This window comes from Eurytemora carolleeae, unplaced genomic scaffold, assembly GCF_000591075.1.
Source record: "Eurytemora carolleeae unplaced genomic scaffold, Eaff_2.0 scaffold327, whole genome shotgun sequence".
NCBI classification, from domain to species: Eukaryota; Metazoa; Arthropoda; class Copepoda; order Calanoida; family Temoridae; genus Eurytemora; species Eurytemora carolleeae.
Window position 1 is genome coordinate 88,595 of NW_019396260.1, and position 9,594 is coordinate 98,188.

Sequence of the window (9,594 nt, forward strand, 5' to 3'; positions counted from 1 at the left end):
GAGAAAATTCTAACACGATTTTAACACAAATTCTAACCAGACTGAGTCAAATTCTAACCAGATTGTGTTAAATTCTGACCAAAATGAGTCAAAGTCTAACCAGATTGAGTTAACATCTAACCAATTTGAGTCAGAATTCTGTTTTTGAATCCTGATCTGCAGAGCATATGTTTAAGAATATGATTGGTCCAATCTCCAGGATTGAAAGAACAATTGTTCTCCAGGTCTGACTTATTATAGTAGTTTGTGAAGATTAGATCTTACTTGACTCAGAGATGATGATAGTGTCAGTATAGATTGTGCTAGTAGAGAAAGGGAGATTGTAACATAAAGAGGAACATTAAGAAGGTGCTAGGTAGGGTTCAAAGTGTGCCAAGATCGGAAAGATCTTTAAGATCATCGATAAAAAGTTTTAAACAGTGAATTGTATACATATATATATATATATATGTATATATCTTGTTTAGACCTGCCATGTCCCACACAAAACCATGGTAAATCAGTTTTGTTGTTTATAATAAGAAATAAGCACTGAAATATAATTCACACTAACTAAGTAAAATACATCTCTCTGTAAAATAGAAAATAAATGTTTATTTATGGGATAAAGTGAAATATGAATAAATATGTAAATATTGAGAATTGAAAAAAGGATTGAATATTCCAAGATTGAGATAAAGTGGATTGTACTGAGCGGAATCCGTCTGTATGTTTAGTAATGATTGGAGTATGAATGATGTGAGGGAAGGGCGTGTTCGGTTTAAGTATCAGGGTTAAGGTGTATATAGTATATACTATATAGAGTAAGGATGAATACTTCAAGTGATAATTCTCCCCAATATCTATCATTTCAGTCTGCAAACATTATTTAATGTTGGATAAACTGCAATTATCACTTCATGATCCCAGCATCTTAGAACCATATTGGATTATGGTCTGGGATATCCATGATTCTATCTCCAATCTGATCTCATCCTTATCCATCCAAATAGTCATATAATTGATCTTTTTATTATTAAGACCATCTTTTATTGTTTTCCATATCTCTAATAATCATTTTCTTCTCCTCTCCCTTTCTTATTTTTTCTTTTATCCCCTCTTATTTCTCTTTCTCATTCTTTCTAACACTTTTAATGCTTACTCATACATCTTTACTCCTTTAGTTTTTGGAAAACCTCAAAATTTTAGTTCTTAATGGTTTTATCTTTGCAACCAGGGACCAAATTTAATGAATTTGAGCTGGGTCGCTCAACTACCTATCGCCGCCGGTTTATATCTCGAATCATCGATTCAAAGTTAAAGATTCATGAGGATTTGACACGGTGATTCATGTTTTGAACCGCGAACTCTTCAATTAATTACAGTCGGTCCCTGACATATAAAATTAGAAACTATGTAAGAATTCTGCTTAAATCAAATAGTCAAAGTTTTAAATATCAAAGTTTTACACGCATGAGGTTACAAATATATGCTGATTAGAAAATAAGAGTTCCTTTCGCATTGAATATAAGATAGAACATTGAATATAAGATAGACATTGAATATAAGATAGAACATTGAATATAAGATAGACCTCACATAACGAACATTGTTTACGTCGTCGGAGAAACCGTCCAATAGATCTTTCTGGTGGAAAACCGTCCCCTCGAGACAAGAGTAGTGAACCCTGGGTATTTAATTGGGTTGAGTTTCCTGTCTTTAGATTCCTATCTTTCATCATTCATCTTCACTCGGTCATCCTCATTAATATCGTAATAGCTTACTCACTCATTCACTTACTCACTCACTCACTCACTCACCCACTCACTCACTAGCACTCTCACTCACGAACACACGCAAACACCAGGCTCTAGTCTCTACCCATTACAAACTACTGAGAGAGATGGTTTCAGGTTTTATTGTTATTGATCTTAGAAGAGAGTTCTTACTCAATCTACAAGATTGAAATCTGTCCCGAGGTTTGAAACCTTCTTACTTCAATCTTCTCCAGGTACAGTGTCCAGTCTGATGGAGGAGAAGAAAAAGAATCCTTACAAGGTTTACAGAAGAAACTTCTACTCTCCAACCTCCTCCTCAATCATCAACCTTTTCAAACTGTTCTCTCAAACCAAAGCATGAACCTACTAGTTCTAAACCTACTAATCTAATGAACCAACTCTCATACATTGACTTCTATTCTAGACCTTCTAATCTACTTCCTACTCTCATACATTGACTTCTATTCTAAACCTACTATTCTACTTCCTACTCTCATACATTCACTTCTAATCTAAACATACTAATATACTTCCTACTCTCAGACATTCACTTCTATTCTAAACCTACTAATCTACTTCCTACTCTCATACATTCACTTCTATTCTAAACCTACTAATCTACTTCTTACTCTCATACATAACATACTAATATACTTCCTACTCTCATACATTGACTTCTATTCTAAACTTACTACTCTACTTCTTACTCTCATACATTCACTTCTAATCTAAACCTACTAATCTACTTCCTACTCTCATACATTCACTTCTATTCTAAACATACTAATATACTTCCTACTCTCATACATTCACTTCTATTCTAAACCTACTATTCTACTTCTTACTCTCATACATTCACTTCTATTCTAAACATACTAATATACTTCCTACTCTCATACATTGACTTCTATTCTAAACTTACTACTCTACTTCCTACTCTCATACATTCACTTCTAATCTAAACATACTAATATACTTCCTACTCTCATACATTCACTTCTATTCTAAACCTACTAATCTACTTCTTACTCTCATACATTCACTTCTATTCTAAACATACTAATATACTTCATAATCTCATACATTGACTTCTATTCTAAACCTTCTAATCTACTTCCTACTCTCATACATTCACTTCTATTCTAAACCTACTAATCTACTTCTTACTCTCATACATTCACTTCTATTCTAAACATACTAATATACTTCCTACCCTCATACATTCACTTCTAATCTAAACCTACTAATCTACTTCCTAATCTGATACATTTACTTCTATTCTAAACCTACTAATCTACTTCGTACTCTCATACATTCAATTCTATTCTAAACCTACTAATCTAATTCTTACTCTCATACATTCAATTCTATTCTAAAACACTTCTTTCCTTGCATTTTAAACTATCATTCTAAAAACACAAATCCTCTTTACTAACCCGAATTTTAACTCTAACGCGTTGAAGTTTAACTCCAACCTGAATTTTGTCATCAAAATCCACGAAAGATGAGATTTTTGGAGTTTCTTAGAAACGGTTTTATTACAATTTTTTTCATACAGAAACATTTAAAAACAAATTAGTATGAAAAGAAAGGACCGAAAGTGAAGATAATTTGAATAAATCTTACGCCACCCTTCAATTTCACGAGCACTCCCTTTAAAGCCCAATCCAATCCATTGATGCTCTCAATCATCCCCCAGGTGGAACTAAAAAGCCTCCAATGAAAGAGTTACGAGCATACATAAAACAGATGGAAAACTAGACAGATAAATGGACTGATAAATATGTGGATGGATTTATAAAAAGCAGAGAGTTGAATAGGTATACCTGAACACTGAAAGATATACAGAGCGTCCCATATCATATTAGATTATCAACAATTTTAAACTCCAAAATACGCACATAATACGCAAAAAATCTAGCATATTCTGCCAAAAAAATTTTCTGTTGGCCTTATTAAATTTTTTTAAATGATTCATTCTTCTTAAATTTTCTGATTTTTTCCCAAAATCGTAATTTAGACCCATTGACGCGGTCTAATTTGATGTGGGACACCCTGTACGTTACGAATTTTTCAGTTTCAAATATTGATTCGAGTTCCGATCTTGCCGGTACATTCTTCTACTTTGAAGGTTTATTTTATTATATACACTTGGCTTAGATCACGGTGCAATATATACTGCACAGTGAAACACTTGATTTAGGTTTCATGTTTTCTTCTCCTATCCGTCCTGCCCAGTTTATTAAAAACACTTTTCTAATAAACATTTACGACCCAGCCTTCTCCGTATACAGCTTGGACCTAGGGTTTCTCTTTACATCCCGTGATCACAAATTACTCGGATAAATAGCATGAGATCCGTCCTGACTCTGATCAGGGATCAAAGAAACCCGGGGGAGCCTGTCTCGTTAAGATGTTTAAACCATGAAAACTGCAAGATTGGATTGAACTACTCCGGGTACCTCCGGGAGAACAGAGAGTAATTATGTTTTGATCTGCGTTAAACCCTGCTCATGGGTTCGCTAAATATCAGCATTCAGCTCAGAGTAACCATTGACCGTGGAAAAAAACGGGTTTTGAATATTCAAATTATAACAGTCAAAAGAGATAATGTGTATGAGAAAATGCCAAACCTTCTGTTCGATTTAATCCTCGAACAAAAACGTTTTTTCACCTTCGTCTATACCTCAAAAAAGTTATGATTAATTTAAAAAAGTGTTGATTTTTTGTCTACCTCCTTTTAAACATAAAAACCAACATAAAGTTTGCAGTAAAATTCTGCAAAAGTATAGTTTAAGATAATATGACCCTATATAAATTATTGTAAAACTTTAGCATATTTTAAGCACAGGGAGATACCATCTAAGTTACTTTCAACCCTACTCCCATAGCTTCTTAATCCCAGTTCGCAATAAACTATGAGTTGGCAACTTTTGAATGGACAGAACTGATTTGAATAGATTTAAATGAGTTAAAGTTATTCCCTCTTCAAACTTAACTTTTCCAAAAATTAATTTGCTAGTTTCCAATGAAAGGAACTGAGTTTTTGCCACAAAGTCAGATAGTTTAATCCCTATATCTTTGCAACCCTATATCGTGAACCTTTGATATTTCATACTATGTATTGTGTTTGCTCAAAGAATCTTTGTTTGAATTATCAAAGATTTACAACGTAAGGTTGCCAATTTATTTGAATTTGATCTTGTTGAAAAAACTCAGTAACCGATTCCCTAATATTCAAAACTTCCCAGTTATCGGTTAAACATTCCGCAAGGAATTTCACTTGTTTAAATTATTTTGAATCGGTTTCGACAATTAAAAGTTTCTATCTCTGGTTATATTTGTCTGGTTTTAAATAAAGAAAAACTTCTAAAAATGCTGAATTTTACAATCCGTCATGATTCGGGGTTTTCCAGTAATCAAAGCCGAGTTTATCTTAGTAACTTAGAAACTTACCAAATTTTAGACTGCGCTCTTGGTTATATAAAAACATGTTGGACATCATGAAAACTAAAAAAATTTCTGTATTAAATATACGTTGAAAAAAAGTTTTAAATCTACAATACTGATTCTATACTTATATATTTATTCTATGATAGAATGAAACTAATTCTATACTACATTGGTAGGCGATTATATTAATACAATGAAGACGACTTTCGATTTCAATTTTGATTCATAGCAAGCTGTTAAACAACATGGATACACATAAACAAAGGAGTCAAGAGAAGCTGTCAATTAAAAAAGCTTCTCTTTAATTTCTGCTAAACGTGTTATTCGAAAACAGCTTGTGAACAGTCAAACCCTAAACAAAAAGTCGTCTTCATTGTATTGATTTAATCGCATACCACTGTATGATATTAATCCTATACTATAATGATATTAATCCTATACTAGAATGATATTTATCCTATACTAGAATGATATTAATCCTATACTAGAATGATATTAATCCTATACTATTTCTCAATCGTAGTGCCCCCTAGTTTTACATCTTTTAAGGAAGGCAAAGTAGTAAAGCTGCAATATATTTTTAGTTCATTCAGTTTCATTTTTTTAGTGAGCCATTAGATCAGAGGAATCTCAGGGCACACAACCTTGCTATTTATGTTATGGTTAGTTAAAGTCTAACACAACAATTGTTTAATTCAATAGCTTTTAAAGATTTAATGGCAGTTATGGCATTTATCCGTTATTAACATTGTGTAGAAAGTACCCTTGCAGAAAGCAATGTTTACAGCCTCGTTTTGATGTGTGAATAGGGCAGACATGTGCTTCTCTGAAGGAGACCATCGTAGTATTTTTAAGTAGACCACCATTTTAAAAAAAGAAGAAAAAAGAGGTGAATGTCCGATTCACAACCGTACCCTTGAAACCGTAATATTATCCATAATGTTGAAGATGTTATCGTTCTCTGGCTTGACAAGTTTTAATTCTAATGATTTCTCAATTGTTTCTGAAGTAAATGAAAATAAACAGATTAAAAAATTACATGGATATCTAAAACAGATGATGGTCACTTGAAATTAAGTTTGCAGTCCCCTTAAAAGTTGTAATATCAGAAAAAAAATATCTTCTGGATTTAAAATTCCTTTTCGACTGAATCTCATCCGAATTGTGATTAATGCCAACGAACTTATCTAAAATATACATATACACAAACATATTTTTGTAAATCTGCATCACAGACCCCAACTTTTGTGAGTATATTGTTAATCTTATAAGCTTTATCTCGATATCCAATGTAGGCACATAATTTAAGTTGTCCCTGCAGGGTATGACCATCACGGTATGCCGAAAAGGAATTAATTAATCCGTGGTTTGCATAAAATGGAGATCAATCCTTGAACCCGAGATTCACAATTCAAAAGTTCTGACTTAACATTATTTTTGTTTCTGCCAAATAATTTAATTAGAATTTAAAGTATTTATTAGGATAACTACCTGAACTACCTGAACTACCTAAACTACCTGAACTACCTAAACTACCCAAACTACCTGAACTACCTGAACTACCGGAACTACCTGAAATACCTAAACTACCTGAAATACCTGAACTACTTGTACTACGTGAACTACCTGAACTACCTGAACTACCTGAACTACCTGAACTACCTGAACTACCTAAACTACCTGAACTACCTGAACTACCTGAACTACCTGAACTACCGAAACTACCCAACCAGAACCTACTCCACCTACCTGAAGTACCTCTAAAAACTAATAAGATGAATGTCCAGATAAGACAGGACAAATATCTCTAATCTAATTGCAGAATCTACAATCTACATGCTTGCTTCCTCAGAGACAGTTTTAGAAGATACAATCTCAACTTAAGACATGATACAATAAAATAGAAGGGGGGGGGGGGGTATAAAAGACCCCCCTTCTCCCCACCCCACCCCTCAATCTCCAAAGCAAAAATTACTATTGCACAATGAACAAGTCCAAACGGGTTGACTTTGATTGATCTCAACAAATTTTTATAATTGAAGAAAATCTACTTTCGTAAATAAACAAATTAAAAGTAGGCTCCACCCTAGACTGGACACGCCTTTTCTGTTTACTCTCAGTTTAATTAATATTTACTCAGAGTAATTAGTGTAATTAGTGTAACATAGGTTCTGCTAATTAAAGAAGAATAAGAAAGTAAATCAATTGTTGGATACTTTGATTTCCTTGAAATTACATGTTTTTGTCTAAATCAATTATATTGTTGGTTCAGGAAATAAATCGCAGGCCTCTGAGCCATACAGAAACAAGGATATCTGTTTGAAATTTGATACTTTTAAATAATTTTCTAATTCTCTTCAGAAGCTGTTTGTTACTAAACTGTCCTTAACTTCCCGCTCTGCGAAGTTTTCGAGAAAAAAAATTGCGCATTTCCTCAGCAAAAGACAATCAAATGTTCGGTAAATTAAAAATTTTACTTAACCACGGGTTCCCTCGAACAGTTTTGCCTTCAAAACATTCAGAGGGTTAATCTTAGGAACCCTAAGAAAAGTAATATTCTCATAACATCCTTGTAAAGCAGTTGTAAATAATTATTAATTGTACATATCAGAGCTATAATCTAGCTAGTAGTGTAAAACCCAAGGGGTTTCCAAAACTTCGTAGTTGACCCGGTCTAGAAAATTAATGCAAAATTTTCAAAGCTCGGTGTGAATTGTCATAAAGTGCATGCCCCACCCCTCCTACTTCCTCCGAGGAAGCATGTCCCCAATCCTCAACCTCCTCCGAGGAAGCATGTCCTCCCTCCCCAACCTCCTCCGAGGAAGCATGTCCCCCCCCCTAACCTTCCCCAACCTGCTCTGAGTAAGGATGGATTTAAAGGGATGAACATTCCAAATTGTAATATTTCCTTAAAAAGAAATTAGATCAGAGGAGTTTAGAAGAGATTTGAATAATCTTTAATATTGCTGATTCATAGTTCTATATTTGGGTATTTATATAGAGGAACTTACAACTCAGAGAAACCACCATGATGCGGGGGGAGCAATAATTTTTACAACGAAATAATTTTTATAAAAATAAATCTTTACTTAGGGTGTCCCAATAAAATTGAGAATATTTCCCATAAACATTAAGTAAAATTTATGATTTATTGTATGTCCCCATTTAAGTGTGTATGTCAAAGGGTTTACACAGTCTAGCTGGTAAAGATTAATATAAAAAATTTTGCTCAATTTTATTATTCAAATCGAGCAAACATTTAGTTCATCACAAATACATTAAAAGGAGTGTTAGCGAAAATGGAAGGGCGTATAGGCTTACATCGAAAAATTATCGATGGTGATCGCTACTAATCTTACTCAAAGACTTTGCAAATTAGCAAAGTTTCTGGCGATTGCTGGATTAATGAAGAGCTTGATGTTCTGGTCAGCATCTTCCATTCAACCTGCAATGAAATATTTTAAAACTTGCTTATAATTTATTATTAGATCATCAAAAAAAATATTATTAAAGATTAACTATATACGAATGCGTCGAAAAAATAACGATGATTATATGTAGCGATCACCATCGCTAATTTTTCGACGTAAGCCTATAAGTCTTTTCATTTTTCGCAAACACTCCCTTTAGATATGACCACTATTTGCTGCAATGCACCTTATTGGGAATTATTCCAAAATTTCAAGCCTTCGAACACTTTCGTGGTATTTCAACAACAAAAAATTGGAAAAGGTTCAAAATAGATAGGACATTTCATGAGACAGGACATATCATAGACAGAGAAGATTTTTCATTAATATGTAATATTATATAGACAGAAATGAATAAAATCTACATATAGAAAATCTGTTGAACCTGTTTTTTTAGAAGTTTGATATTTCAAACCTAAAGTATTTAATCAGAATTCATATATCTAATTCTAAGGTCAACAGCATTGGGTTGCAAATATATAGGAATTAGAAAATTAGAGTTTGTGGCAAAGACTCAAGTCCTAAGGACATTTTTTTCAATACTTTTTTGATTTTTACTTTATTTCATGTTGTCTGTTCACAAGGCAGTAAGGACTTTTGGAACGGTTTTCTGTGAAGCAGGAATGTTCTGTACTATGTATAAAAAAACATTTAAATTCTAATAAAAGCCCCCCCCCCCATGCCCCCTTCTTCCCATTTGGGGGAGCTCAGTTGATTTGTGAACCAGGAGCAGTATGAGCGCAATTAGTTTAGTTGGACCTGAGAGGTTTGCGCACGGAGCACTATGCGCGTAATTAGTTTGGTTGGGTTTGAGGGGTCTTTGCACAGTATGGAGTAGGAGCAATATGAAGTGAGCTAATCCTGGCTAATTTATTTCATGTTTAAGCATGAAGCACTCTACAATACCCCTGAAC